Raw genomic sequence first — 14,322 nt, forward strand, 5'->3', positions numbered from 1 at the left:
AAGGTCACGATCTCGCGGTCCGTGAGTTCGAGCCCCGCGTCGGGCTCTGGGCTGATGGCTCGGAGCCTGGAGCCTGTTTCCGATTCTGTGTCTCCCTCTCTCTCTGCCCCTCCCCCGGTCATGCTCTGTCTCTCTCTGTCCCAAAAATAAACAAACGTTGAAAAAAAAAAAAAATTAAAAAAAAAAAATGTTTAAATGCACAAGCACAAAGTAGGTACACATATGTATGCTAAAGGAAGAAAAATCAGGAAAGGGAGCAAGGGACCTCTCAACGTTTACCTACGTTCAGTACCCAGAGCCACGATACATCAGTGTCATGGAGAAAGCCAGAAATACCTCACAGATCCAGACAACAGGAGAAATACTGGTTGACCCAGAAGCAGTGGCTCTGAGCCTCAAAGATATTTGAGCCTGCCACCGACTAGCGATAGAAATGACACCTATAAACCACAGTATGTTGTAGCGGTTACGAGCATGGGCTTTGGGGTAAGACAAATCAGAGGGAGGCCTGGCTCTTCCCTTTACAAGTTGCAAGACTCTGAGCGAGTTTCTAACCTCTTTAGGCTTCTGTTTCTCAAATGAAAAATGGAAATAACAAGATCCACTTCCTAGGGTTTTTGTGAAAGTCGAATTAAACAATCCAAGTAGGTGCTCACTCCTACGTGGGCTATCTGGAATATAGTAAGTCCTCATTATTTGGAGTTATCGTAACATCAACACCAGGTCAGCGAGAGGACTGTAGCACAGAAAGAGCCCTAGAAGAAATGAAGCCACAGCTCTGATGGTCTCAGAGACGTGATGACAACAAGATCAATGCCATCAGAACTCCTAGCAACTCCCTGGGACAGAATGAACATCCCTCTGCCTTTTGCAGATGGGACGGCCCGGCAAGGTCTTCTAAGAAGCACAACACATGCAGGACGAGTTTTTCCTATCCTCAGTGGCCTGAAATAAGAGCTCTGTGTAACCAAAGAGGTTAGAGCTAAATGCGAAACTCCAATGGAGGTCAACACTATCCTAAGGCTCAAAATTAGAGGAACAGAAAGAAATGTTTTACAATTCTATGAGTCATCGAAATCAAAACCATTAAGGCCTAATTATTCTTACTCAAGCGCTAAACTATGTGTTTAATCTCTCCCAAAATTAACATTGGCCCAATAAGCCAGACTTGCCTTTTGCCAAACAGATATGTACCTATGAGGGGCCCCAAACATGCATATCCATACACACACACACACACACACACAACTACCTAGGCGGGGCCTCAAGTATACATCTATGTACCCATGAGACCCTAAACATGAGGCTTGAACAAATCCTCCAGCCATTTGGCCAAATTTCCCCCCTCCAGGATCTCAGTCCACTGCATTACTGGACAATCGGCATCCACTCACTACGCATTTAAGGGAGCAAACGCTAAAAGCTAAACGTGTTTTTTGTGATTTTGAGTAAATAGAAAATGGAGAAAAGATTCTACCTCTACACTCAAAAGAGCTCATACCGAGAGTAAAGGGTGTAGAATTGGGGTCAGAAAGATCCAGGCAGCAATGCCAACTCCCAACAACTTAGCCTTGACACGTGTGTTCATCTCTCTGAACCTCAAGTTTCTCAGGCATAAAACAGGATGAGACCACCCTCTTGTCAGGCAGCAGACCCCTCGGGGGTGCTTCACGAGCCCAGTGAAAACTATCACCCTTCTAGGGTCAGCAGTAACCCCGCCCCCCTAGTCACAGCTGATTAGACCAGGACCAGCCAGACTGTGGTCTTGAGAACCAGAAGCTGGACTGAGGAATACAGCTGACGTTACTAGCAGTCTAGAGGAAGGACGCGGAAACAGGGGCTGTGGGACAGCCATGCTGGCCAAGTGCGCCAGAAAGAGTCCACGGTTCTACCAAGGGAGAGGCGCAAGGAGACAGCCGAAGACACGCGGCCCCGAAAAGGACACAGCGAACTGTGTGCAGGGCAATGGAGTTACTCCTGGCAGCAGCCACGGCCGTATGATCAGCTCCTCTTCTGCCAGTGTTAGTTTGAAAAGCTAGGTCTTGATCACGTGTCCCGTGAAGTCACGCAAACTCCAAACGATCTTGCGTCGTAACGCCTGCCCGTGTGACTCTTACTCTGTCAGGAGCTACTGCTTCTCCCAGTCCCTACTCCCAAACTCAGCCACCTGAGCGACGAGGGTCCTCACTCGCCACAGCACATGAAGGCTGCCAGGCAAAGCTGGCTCTGACTCCGTTATCCGGCGATCGCTAGCGCTGGTGGCTCACACCGCCCTCGCTCGTTCACCTGCTCGCTCACCCCACAACCTGCCCGTGGGCCTCTCCTGGGGGCACGCGCATCATTCCCACCATCGCCTGTCGCTGCGGTCCTGGACCTGAAGTACCCACTTGTTCCACATCGTCATAGTCTGCTCGTTCGTGCCCGCCCGCCAGACTCGTGACCCTCCGCCTTTGCTATGCCTTCTGACATCCTCCGGGTGACCATCCACCTAGCCTCGGGCTCCTAACTTCCCCCGATACCTGGTGTGCTCCAGTAAGGCTCTGAACTCACCCCCAACTCAGACGAACTTCCTCAGCGCCAACCCCTTTCTCCAGGGCTGGCCCCACGGCCTTGCCCGTCCCGAACACCCAGCTTTGTTGCTCTCCCCCTAGCCCCACCCCGCTCCCCTTCCAGCAATCTGTGACTCCTCAACAGCCACTCACAGGCCAGGCAAGACACTCCCACACCAGGCACAGGATTCTGCACCAAACAGGGAATTGACAGATTTAGCCAACCATTACAAATCCTACCCAGTGTGCCAGATTTATATGCCCTAGAACTCAGAGTCCACATGTGCAGTAAGATCTAAAATTCAACTAGGATGTCTGTGAAATGGAGCTTTCTTACAGAGACGCGGGGACGGTAAACTCTCTCATGTAACAGACATTGCTCTATCATTTGCTGATTTCATCAACACGCATTCCCAATTTAAAGAATACACTAAAGTTTCGCACAGTCTCTGAGTTCAAAACACGTAATACACCGAACTCCTTCCTGAAACTCAATTTCTTGTTTGGCCGAAGACCAAGCCCTTCCCCAACACCTCCCGGATCCAAGGACTCCCCAGTGGCTGTCTTCATGATGTGCTGGAGAGGCGGGTGGGGTTCATTAGCCGGTCTTCCAGCACCTCTCTGTGTGTGAGGTGGGCTCACGGGGACTCCCATTCACAAGTCACCTCGATCCCTCGTCGGGCGTGGAGGCTGACACTGTGGCCGGCCAACAGCTCTGAGTCCTCCCCTGTCTTCAGATCCTGACTCCCTGAACCAAACACGGCAGAGTCTCTCTCAAGTGTGGATTTAAGGCCGGACGGTCTCCCTCACAAGGACTTAAAACGGATACCCCTGCCACATATCTCAGTATTAAAATTATCTTCTGTGTTATCAGACCACAGATGCCAAAGTGGTCAAGACGATAAAGGAGGAGGGACACAGTGATGCAGGAACAGGCATAAACTGCTCTGGTCAGATCGCGTGCACGCAGAAACCAGCGTTTGGGCCAGTCTCGGCACCTACGGGCAAAACCCAGTCCTGACGCCCATCTGCACTCACCGACATCACATGCAAAGCCGCAGGGGGAGCCCCTGCAGAGTCAGGCAGAATCAGATCGCTCTGGAAGCTGAGGAAGCAGGTCCGAAACCAAGGGAAGCAGGGCAGACCCGTGCTACTCAAGGTGTGGTCCGGGGTCCAGCAGACCACCATGACCTGTGAGTGTGTCAGCCATGCAGACTCTCGTCCCCCACCAGCCCTACGAATCACTACCTGCATCATCCAACGAATCCCCACGTGGCTTGCACGAAAATCAAAGTGTGCAAAATGCTATCTGGACAGTAAGGGCGCCCCGGACCAGGCATGGGACTCTGGGCGGGAGGCACAAGACACCAGCACCAAGCAGGAGCCGGTATTTGGAAAAGGCAGCATGATTTCAAAACCAGCTCGTCCCGGGTCCAAATCCAGGGTCAGCCGCCCGCTAGTGGTACCACCTGGGACCATTCACTTCATCTCTGTTGGAGCTCATGGGGGGGTGTTAATTACACTTCACAGAGGACGACAAGTATCTAGCATCTAGCACGTGGCAGATTTTCGATCAACGCTGCCTTTCCATCCTGAAGCACACACCTACCTGGCACGGCTGTCTGGATCCTGTGATGCAGAGGGATAAACGAGGAACTCCCGGGAGAGAAAAGAGGTCCAACCCAGGGGAGCACGGGTTTCTCTAACAAGGAGACATCACATCACTCTCACGCTCTCTTTTTCAACCAAGAGGGGAACTCGACGTCAGTGAATATGAACACCTCAGGGCACCAGAGAAAGTTCACTGCTAAATTGATTTAGATGTCCATCCAACATTCCAGACCAGCCCTGTCCCCACATACGTAGTTTTAAATCTTCTAGTAGTCACATTGGGGGGGAAAAAAAGGGGGGGGGGCGAAGGGAGGGTAAACAAATCTTAAGTTCATCCTTTTGATAACTTTAGTAACAGTTTGTATTCCACCAAAAACAGCACCATTTCAACATGTAATCAACATAAAAAAGCATTAATGAAAGATTTTACGTCCCTTTTGTAGAAGCCTTCAAACCCTGCTGTGTATCCCACGCCTACAGCTCACCTCGTAAGGACCAGCCACCTTGCAAACTCAGCGGCCGGATGTGGCTAGTGCCCACCCTACTGACAGAGAAGTTTTAGCCAACAGAATGTCATTCACGGATTCCTCGGATCCCTTCTCCACTCAGTCTTCCATCACTACCAAATCCCCACGTGCGAGTTCAGGAGTATCCGGCCACTGCCGAGCACACCCGGGAAGCAGAGGGACATGGGAAAAGACGGAACAGGGGCTGTGGCTAACCTGCCGTACTTTCACAGTCATGGTTTTTGGTTTTTTTTTAACTCTGGTTAACGTGAATGACATCACCTAGACTATGGCCAGCACGGACTAGAGTGGATTCGTCTGGAAGCAGAGACAAAGTACGAGACGATAACCGCAAAATTCATCCAACGTTTTCCAACTACAAATGAACGTACGGCCAAGTGGGACCAAGGATGCCACCCTCCTGCCTACATGTCGCCCACTTTATGCCAATTTGGGCAGATGTAACTGAAGACCTTACAGACAAGGCAGGAGATGCTCACTGTGTATTTTCCCGGGCAAAAAAAAAAAAAAAAAAAAAAAAATCTACTTAAAAACGAAGTAAAAGGTAGGACAGGAGAAACAATACCCTCTAAGATGAGAAAAGAATGTCAGGGCAAAGGCCCTGCCCCTAAACCAGGGACACTGAGGAACACAGAACGGCTAACGTTTTAGGGAGGACTTACCACATTCCCGGCACTCTGCTAAGCACTTTATACACATTTACTCTTCATAACGACCTTGAAGAAAAGTATGGCCTAGGATCTAAGGAACTTGCTCAAGGTCCCACGGCCAGTTGGTGGCAGAACGCAAGCTTATGTCACCGAAGGCTGGGCAAAGAGGTGTATGTCACCGCGAGCCAGGCAAAGGCAACTGAAAATCTCCATGCACTGAGGCCCCACGTTTCACCACAACACTAGGCACGATCGCTTCTCAAACTAGAGACCTCAAACTACCTCTCCCACTCTCGCCACGTTAAATCAGCAGAACAGTTGAAAACCAGCTTCCCGATGAGTCCCTGTGTGGTTCACGTGACATACGAACTGTAAATACGAGCTGGTTCTTACACCACCAAACACATAATAAACACTGGACGGCAGAGAGACGGTGATGACGCATCCTGCCTTGGACCCGGAGGCCAGAGTGCTGGGTTCTAGTTCTACCTACTGACCACCCTCCCTCCCCATTTGGGCTCCCTGTAGAAAATGAGAAGACAAGTATAAATATCTGAAGTATTTCCAGCCAGGGAATCTTCAAAACCAAACCAAAACAAAACAAAACAAAACAAAACAAAACAAAACAAAAAACACAGGACTCTGAATTTTCTAACTTAGTAAGTTTTTCAACAATCCAATTACGATTCAGTCCCTAGAAAGAATTTGTTCCTCACAAACAAATGATCAAAATCAATACCCATTACGAGACCCACGAGTCAGCCTCTGGAAAGCAAGAGTTTGTGTCCCACAAAGAAAAGGCTGGGCTGAGAAAACCTTCAAGAACGACAACACCTTGATTTTATCTTTAGGCCTCTATAAACCCTGCAAGACGTCCGCAATCTCCAATTGTGTAAAGTTGTACGAATATCTAACTGGAAACAATACAAAACCTGCATTTTTAGCAACCATCAACTAAGTACAGGTTACTTAGTGAGGAATACAAGGGACAGCTACAAAGGCCACTCTTGAGTTTGTCTGAAAATTACTTATTTCAGTCTCCAGATTTAGATCACGTAGCATTTGCTCTCCCTGTCTCTTTCTAAAAGAGGAAAACTTCAGAACTTCCTGTCTGCACAAGATGATTCAAAGAATTCTTTTAACTGTGTTTACCTCTTATTGAAACAAAAGATTTTTCTCAGCACGACTTTCAACTTAAGTCCATCCTTTTCAAAGAATAAATAAAAACAAAAACAAAACCATCTCTGTTCCTCTTCCCTTCCAATTTGTATCCTCACCCTACAGTGCCCAGTAAAAACATAACCTTTTCAAGCCGCTATTTCTCACACTGCCTCTACTGTACAGATTCTCCCCTCTCTGTGATGAACGAAGTCAGGAAAACAGGGCTAATTACAAGGGAGACTTGTATTCCCATCACCTTGTCTCGCCTCGGCCGTCATCAACTGCCGCCTCTAATGTGAACCTTATCAGTGCCTTTACTGTCCAGCGCCTACCTGTGCCCTCTCTCAGGCCCTTCCTCCCAGCTTCCACACCCCTAAACCCTTTCCACGGTTTCCTCATGCCTACCAATCCTGCCGCCCCAATCCTGCCGCCCCAAAGCAGAACAGCCTAGTGGTGAGGAGCAGGCTTCAAATTGTGTCGCTACGATCATTTATGAACTGGCAGGCCTTGGCCAGGGTCTCTGTGTCACTGTCCCACCTGCACCATGGGGAAAAGAAGAAGCAACTCAAGTCTGGGTTGAGTTGGCCGTGGGAGGTGCCCTTTGCTGCCTTCGGTACTGCATGGGCAACCAACGGAAAGGATCACCAGACAAGCTACGGTGTCCGCAGGGGTCGGCCGCTCATACCGCTTCCTGCCTCTCTGGAAAGGTCTTGCCCTCCAAGTTTCCAAAGCACGCATCTTACGCTCTTCAGCTCCGCCACCTCCTTTAAGGCCTCGACTATGTAAACCATCACCTCACGGAACCCCAAACGCAACCTTTTCTTTACGTCTTTCTTCTTCTATCGTCTCTGTTCCACGCCAATCCCTCTCGGTCTAGACCTCCAACCCAAACAGATCCAGGCAGCGAAGGGCACCTCCCACGGCCAACTCAACCCAAACTTGAACTCCCGGTATCACATCCACCTTCCAAATCCACTCTGCCTTCTGAATGCAGGATCTCACAACCACCACCAGCAGCAAGTAACCTCAAGGAGCAACCTCGGGGCTCTCCTCCACTCCTTCGTCTCCACCAACCCGACTGCTACCCCATCCACCACGGCTCCATCCCAACGCGGTGCCTTAGATCAAGCCCTCTTCTCTCCTAGATGTGCTGCCGTGGTCCCCTCATTTGACCTCCCTGCCTCCAGCCTCCAGAGCTTCCAGAACCTCCGTTCCGTCCTGAGATGCTGCCTCGGGACCTCTGTCATTAAAAGTGAAGGCTTTCTGCTTCTACTGCCTGAAGTCCCCGGTCAAATGGTCTGTGTGGAATGACCTTCAGAAGTTGGGCCCCTGCCTGCCTCCTCACTTCACCTCCTACTCTCCCACACCCACCCCTACTCTCCCATCGCCGCGCACAACACCAGGCTCGCTCAGCGCCTTTCCACAGGCTGCTCCATCAGACTCCCGTGCTGTCCCCCCAGTCTCTGCCCGCTTGCCATACCTACTCGGTCCTCTCTCAGCACAGAAGCCACCTCTTCAAGGGCTCCTCCCTCTCCACGCCGGGCACTAGGTGGCTCATTGACATTCCTATCATAGTATCTGCAGGCTACTTCCCACTAGAGGTTTCTCTCTGGATTCCTTTTCCCTTGGTACTCCCAGGGCCTAGCACAACATCTGGTGCTTACTAAACATTCGGGATCTGTAAAATGGCGGAAATAATCCCCAAAGTAACATCAGCTTCCCACTTCTCGGGCTCTCCTCCGTCCCAGCACCACAGCCTTTGTCTGTTCATTCTGTACAATCCTGAACGCTATTTTATCCTCCAAGAAATTTTTTAAAGTATAAAAAAGCTGGGGGCGCCTGGGGGGCTCAGTTAAGTTGAGCTTCCGACTTCCGCTCAGGTCATGATCTCGCAGGTCGTGAGTTCGAGCCCCACATCAGGCTCCTCGCTGACGGTGCGGAACCTGCTTGGGATTCTCTCTCTCTCTCTCTCCCTCCCTCTCTCTCTCAAAATAAATAAATAAACATTTTAGAAAAAGGAGTCTGCTCCCCAAATCTCCCTACTTCATTGCCCAGATCTTGCTTAAGTCTTTTCACTTCCTTAAAAGGCATAAAAGCTGGATAATAACCACAGATGTTAAAACAACACCCGTATTTTGGCAGTCAAAAAAAAAAAAAAAAATCAGGACAAATTATCATTCGTAATACGTTGGTTACGTAACTCAGAGTTCAACAAAGATCTCTGGTACCACTTTCCAGGATTCCGAGTGTTGTCGTTCCGTGTCTTACTGAACCTGAAGACCCACGTGCAGATTAAACTGCCAAATGTTTCTGAGGAGATTAAAAATAATTGCTGTAGGAAATAAAGGATATTTTACCACTCACAGCTTTTTTGTTTCCACTTTTGGCTAACTCCGATTAGTTCTGGGTTATAAAGTACGTCCTCCACGTTCGTGAGTGGTCTATTGCCACCATCGTCTCTCGTGTGTCTTCAGATAACGCTCGCCGCAATCTCTTGCTTGGGAAGTCTTAACTGCCGCTAACGAGGCCAGATCTCTCTCTCCCATGAGTTAGGAAGAAGTGCTGAATGTATTTTCATTCAACCTTCTAATCCTTACGTACTCACCATTCGACCCAGCCACCCCACTACCCCAAAGTCTTTAGGGAAGAGACATAAAACCTGACGTTCAGACAAAAGCCTGCATGCAAATGTTTACAGCAGCCTTATCCACAAGCACCCACAAATGGAAATCACCCTGACGTCCCGCAGCCAGAGAACGGATCAACTGTGATAGGCCCACGTAGCCGTGTCCAAGTTGGCAACAGAAAAGAAGCCAAGTATGGAGATACACCACAGCACGGGTGGCTCTCAAATGCACTTTGCTAAGTGAACGAAGCCGTCCGTGTGGCATTCGAGGGACGGAACACAGCCGCGGCTGCCAGGGGTCGGGGTGGGAAGGGTCGGTCTACCAACGTCCAGCAGGAGGAAAGTTTTGGGGGTGATGGAACCAGTCCCTGAGCCTACTGGTGGCAGACACACAGCGCTATATGCTTGTGCCAAAACCCGTACAACTGTTCGCCACGGGGTAAATTTCGCAGGATGTAAATTTAAAAGTTCTAAAAAGTTAATTATTTAACCACGACTTGGTTAAAGATTATATATAATCAACATAAAGGTGTGGATGTCCTTAATGTTTACCCTGGATGTGGTCACCGTATTGTAGTGATTAGGAAGAGATATCGGGGGAATGAGGAGAGGGCCACCCCAAATCGCCCCCAGATACTTTCGGTTTCCCTCGTATTGGCAACCGTCCCGTGGTCCCCACATCAGGGCAACCTCTGCCCCAGCTGGGAACCAGCTAGATGGGGGTTCTAGCAAGGCTGTGAGGAAGGCTATTCGAAACCAACAGAAGACGGACCCCAGGACGTATTTCAAGGGAAGAAATAAAGGAGGACAGGAGACACAACTCTGAAAATTCTAACTCCTCCCAGTCAAGGGGATACACAGAAAATTCCACGTACAGGTTGGCTCCCTTCGTCCCATAACCCCTTTTCTAAAAAGGAGTCAAAGTGCGTGGGGGCAGGGAATCTCTTTGGGCGAAAGAGAGAGAAGCGAGCCTCTTCTCCTGGACCATGAGGCTGGGGGGCCCTAAAAGCCCCCACTCCGATGTTTCTTAACATAGAAAAACTAATTCGAAGGAAGCAAATGACCAAAATGAAGCTTCAACCACCCCGTGACACTTTCTTTCCAGAGTACCCTCATCAGCCCACACATTCCTCCTCCAGAGGGGATGGCCGTCTGGTCAACCCTGGAGACTGCCGCAGGCCATCCCGACCAGGCTCCAGGTGTGGCTGGCTGCCCGCTTGGTGACCGCGGCGGCGAGGGCACAGGCCCGGCCCCCAGCGTGGGGGCCCCCAGTGTGGGTGCCACCCTGTTCCCTCCTGCCTCTTCCAGGAAAGAAGAGTGCTGTCTGCTCGTTCTCCGCACTCACATTCACGGTCGCGAGCCCAGAAAAGTCTGTTCCTCTTCGGAGACCTGGGCCTGCTACATTGTTATACCTCAGCCAGAGATCGCCACCTGAGACAAACCTCAGTCCACAGATGAGCCCCTGATTGCTGGCTTGGAGAACCAGCTCTCCAGGCTTAAACAGCACTTGCAGCTGGAAAGACTGGCCTAAATGCAAAACAAATGCGATTTTCCAGGAGGCTTGGGGGGGGGGGGGGCGGGAAAGGAGGAGTCACAAAGCTCAAAACCGCGGAGAGAGTAAACCAGAACATTCTGTGACATGCAATGCCCTACAAAAAAAAAGGGCTCTCCCACATACTATCCGGAAACGGCCACTGCGAGGAGAGGAGGAGACGGCTGTCCAAGTGAAATAAAAAAAAAAAATCACGGACTTTCTAAAGACGGGCGTGAGGGCCTAAATTATAAAACAGCTGATTGTATTAAGCTAATTAAGGTTTATCATGTTAGCCATCTGAGTTTTAGCTGGCACCAGAAAGGCAGGAACAGCATATCATGCAACGTGGATTGCGATCTGCTTCGCAAGCAGATTTCCACCACGCTCAGACACAGGACCTCTGGCAGTCGAAAATGATGTCGGGTTGAAAACCAATTTTAGCACAGTGATTTGTGAAGAATTCTGTTCCATCGTGTGAGCTATTTACCGGGATACCAGTCCGAGATTACACGTATCTTTATTAAGCACCACACCGCGCATCTGAGCTAACCATGCCCCGCGTTTCCCTTTCGCCGGTTTTCTCACACCCTGGAGGCTCTGCGATCACATGAAAAAATTCCTAACAATAAAAAACCCTTGCGTGCTTGACACCCTTCACTGCAGATATTCTGCCCACCCACTGCCAGCACACCACTTCCCCATCTTCGGAGATCCTCAGCATTTCAGAAAAGGCGCTCTTCTGCTGAAATGGGAGAGGCACAAGATCCCCTCTTCAAAGTAGGGGAGACATTTCTTTCCAATCCTGCCTTCCGCGAGCGCCTCTTGACTGTACTTCTCCCAAACCAGAAGACAGAACTCCTTCTATCTGTTGCTGACATCGTACTGGAGAGGATTCTGGAGCTGCTGGTTTTTCTGTGTGGGGCAGTTGCAGTCTTTTCACAAGGAACCCCAAGGCAAAAACGTTCAGGGTTCCCCCGGAAGCGCTCACTGTCTTTGTTCTTCATTTGGCTACCCTCGCCCCTGCCTTCTCCCCTCTGCTACTCTCAAACCTCTGGTTTTGGGGGTGCATTAAAATGCCAGCTCGATTCTCACTGCACGCTCTTCAGGCATCAGACATTTTCCACCAGCCACTGCTTATAAAGCTTGGAGTTAACAGGCATCTTTTCACAGATGAAGCCAGACCAGCCGGTTTCCTCCTGGTACTGCATTAGCATTCCACATTAAAATGTATGCCACAAATAATCCAATGGCAAACTCACCGTCCACAGCCCCCAAAATCAATAAAAGCCACTTGACTCGGAGGGAAAAACCTTTCAGGTTAACACAGAGCTCAAGGTAAAAGGAAGGTGATGAATGAACAAAAGGCAAATCAGACTCTTCAAATCCTAAAAACGAGGCGAGGCTGCCTCGATTTGGCCAAGTCCTTCCTTTTTTTTTTTGTCCTCGACGGGATCGCGCTAAATGTGTGCTGCTTTAGTCTTTATGCAAAACACTGCATTCTCCACAAGGCCCTGATGCCTACCATTCTCTAAACTTGCTTCTTTTCCAGGCCTGCCTCTTCTAAAGGACTACCCGCATGCGAGTTAATGAAGTCATTCTGATTTGGTCTGGAGAGCAATACCATCATAAAGTCACTCTAATCCCATTACACTTGGATAACATTAAGAGTATCTCTTCTCCACTCTGAACCCCAAATTCTCTCCAGGGTACCAATCCACTGTCAGTCTGTCTCGGAATGGATCCTCAGATAAATACTTAAATTCATGCTCAAAATATCGTATCTCACCTTGTGAACCTTGACCTTTTGGAAAGACTTTGGCCCAATGTTCAGTTACTGTCACACGGTTGCATTCTCTGCAAATATGAAAGGGTTAAAAGCAGCCCCAGTCAACAGGCCTACAAGGAAAAAAAAGACAGCATGTATGCCTTACAGCATCACTGGAACGCATTTATGCTCATTTCCTAGAACAATATTGTTACCTTTTGGCCTTCATAATAGTCAGAAGTACCCCCAACACCCTTCAGTAGCTTCTAAAAGGAAAAGCACAAAACAGAACATTCCCTGCAAGAGAGAAACAAAAAAAAAAAAAAAAAAAAAAAAAAAAAAAAGGCATGCAAAGTAGCATTCTCCAGCAACAAACAAAACTACCATTACAAACCCATCAGTTCATTTTGGTTTTGTTTTGTTAAAAACACAGAGAAAGAGAGAGAGAGAGAGAGAGAGAGACTGCATACACCAAGAGTCCCCACCCTAGCAAGGCACATTTTTTCTTTAATAAGGGTCATAAATCTCAGCTCCTTGTCCATCCCCTAAGCAAAAGCAAAAGGCAGGAAAAGCCCAAGTTAATCTCAGACCTTGCAAACCTGCACCTTTTCTCCCATCTTCTCTGCACAGAATCTTTTAGGGCTCCATTAGTCACATACCAGTGCTGTGTGGTGTCTAAGTGTGCATTCACATACTGTGTTGGGATGGTACCTTCCTGCAAGGTCCTCTGCTTTTGGCTGCCATGAAGGGAGGAAGCTGCTATCCCACTGTAGTAGCTCAGTGACTGCATTGTGTTCAGGAGCTGATCTGCCTCAAACCAGTTTCAGCCGGTTCTGGTCACCCTACATAAAAAAGCTATGGCAACCCTCCCTGAGTTGCCAACAAGTCCCTGAAAATCATCAGCACGGAGGGGATCTCGCTGGGGGTTGCTCTTCCCTTTTAGGTCTTCGTGAGGAGGGGAAGGTCATCGTGTGTCCCCCCACCGCCGCACAAGCACACAGCCTTGGAAATGCTCGCCTCACAAGCACCCCAGAGCCCCTCGGGGCCCATCCCCCCGGCCCCTCCACCCCAAAGCCCACCGCAGACACTGTTTTCCCCCTCCTTCTCCTTCCCCCACTTACCTCCCACAACCTGGCTCACATCTTTGTGTACCTGTGTGTCAGTGTGTGTTCTCTGTGTTGGTGGCTGACAAAGAGCCCCCAAGAAAGCAATCTATGTGTGCCTCCTCACCCTGGATGCGTCGGCTGCAGGAGCGGCCTCGGCCTCCTAGCAGAGTGGTGCTGGCTTGTTGACCAGGCTCCTCTCTGCCTGTCACCCCCACCCCACCCAGCCCCCTCCTCCCGTCCCTCTCCTCTCTCTCCCAGCCCTGTCACCACCACCACCACCACCACCAGCCGCCCCCCCAGTCTCCTCCTCCTCCTCCAACCTTCTCTTCTTTCAAGCACCTGGGGGGAGAAGTCCAAATCCCTTCACCTCGGGGTAGGAAACTAGGGATGCCTGGGGTGGGGGTGGGGGGGCGCGAGTCAAGGGGCAGTGAGAAAGAGGGGCACAGCGGCCTTTCAGGAATCCTCCGTGAGCCGCCAGCGCTGGAGGAGGGGGTGGGGGGGAAGGAGCGGGCTCCTGCGCTCACGTGGCCCCCCTCTCTGAACCTGTGGGGCCTAGCGAAACCGGCTCGTCCTCGGCCCCCCCAAGGAGGCTGGCGGGGCGCGAAGGCCGCCCCGTCCCCAAGGCCAGGGTGGGACAGGCCACGGCAGTCAGGCCAAGGGGCCTGAGCCTCACGCGCTCGCCCCGGCCCGCAGGGGTGGGCACGAGGGGCCGGCGCGCCCGCCTCTCCCCGCAGCCCACCCGCGCGCCCGGTCCTGCGCTGCCCTCGCCCCCTCGCTCGCCCCCCGCCGCCCC

At 50.5% G+C, this 14,322-nt stretch overlaps 1 protein-coding gene across 6 annotated transcripts in view; it reads right to left on the reverse strand.

Moving 5' to 3' along the window:
- Positions 1–13,745, reverse strand: part of ZNF532 (zinc finger protein 532) — a 110,509-nt gene extending 96,764 nt beyond the window's left edge. For 2 of the 6 annotated variants that reach the window (XM_040478682.1, XM_040478681.1), the window contains exon 1: positions 12,445–12,512. The gene's annotated coding sequence lies outside the window, so the exon portion shown is untranslated. Of the gene's footprint in view, positions 1–12,444; positions 12,555–12,638; positions 12,727–13,134; positions 13,458–13,544 lie in introns of those variants that run through there. The other 4 variants (XM_040478677.1, XM_040478678.1, XM_040478679.1 and 1 more) reach the window with 4 other exon arrangements.
- Between the last annotated feature and the right edge of the window lie 577 nt (positions 13,746–14,322).

The sequence above is a fragment of the Herpailurus yagouaroundi genome, unplaced genomic scaffold (assembly GCF_014898765.1).
Source record: "Herpailurus yagouaroundi ecotype Mexico unplaced genomic scaffold, PumYag 142, whole genome shotgun sequence".
Taxonomy (NCBI): domain Eukaryota; kingdom Metazoa; phylum Chordata; class Mammalia; order Carnivora; family Felidae; genus Herpailurus; species Herpailurus yagouaroundi.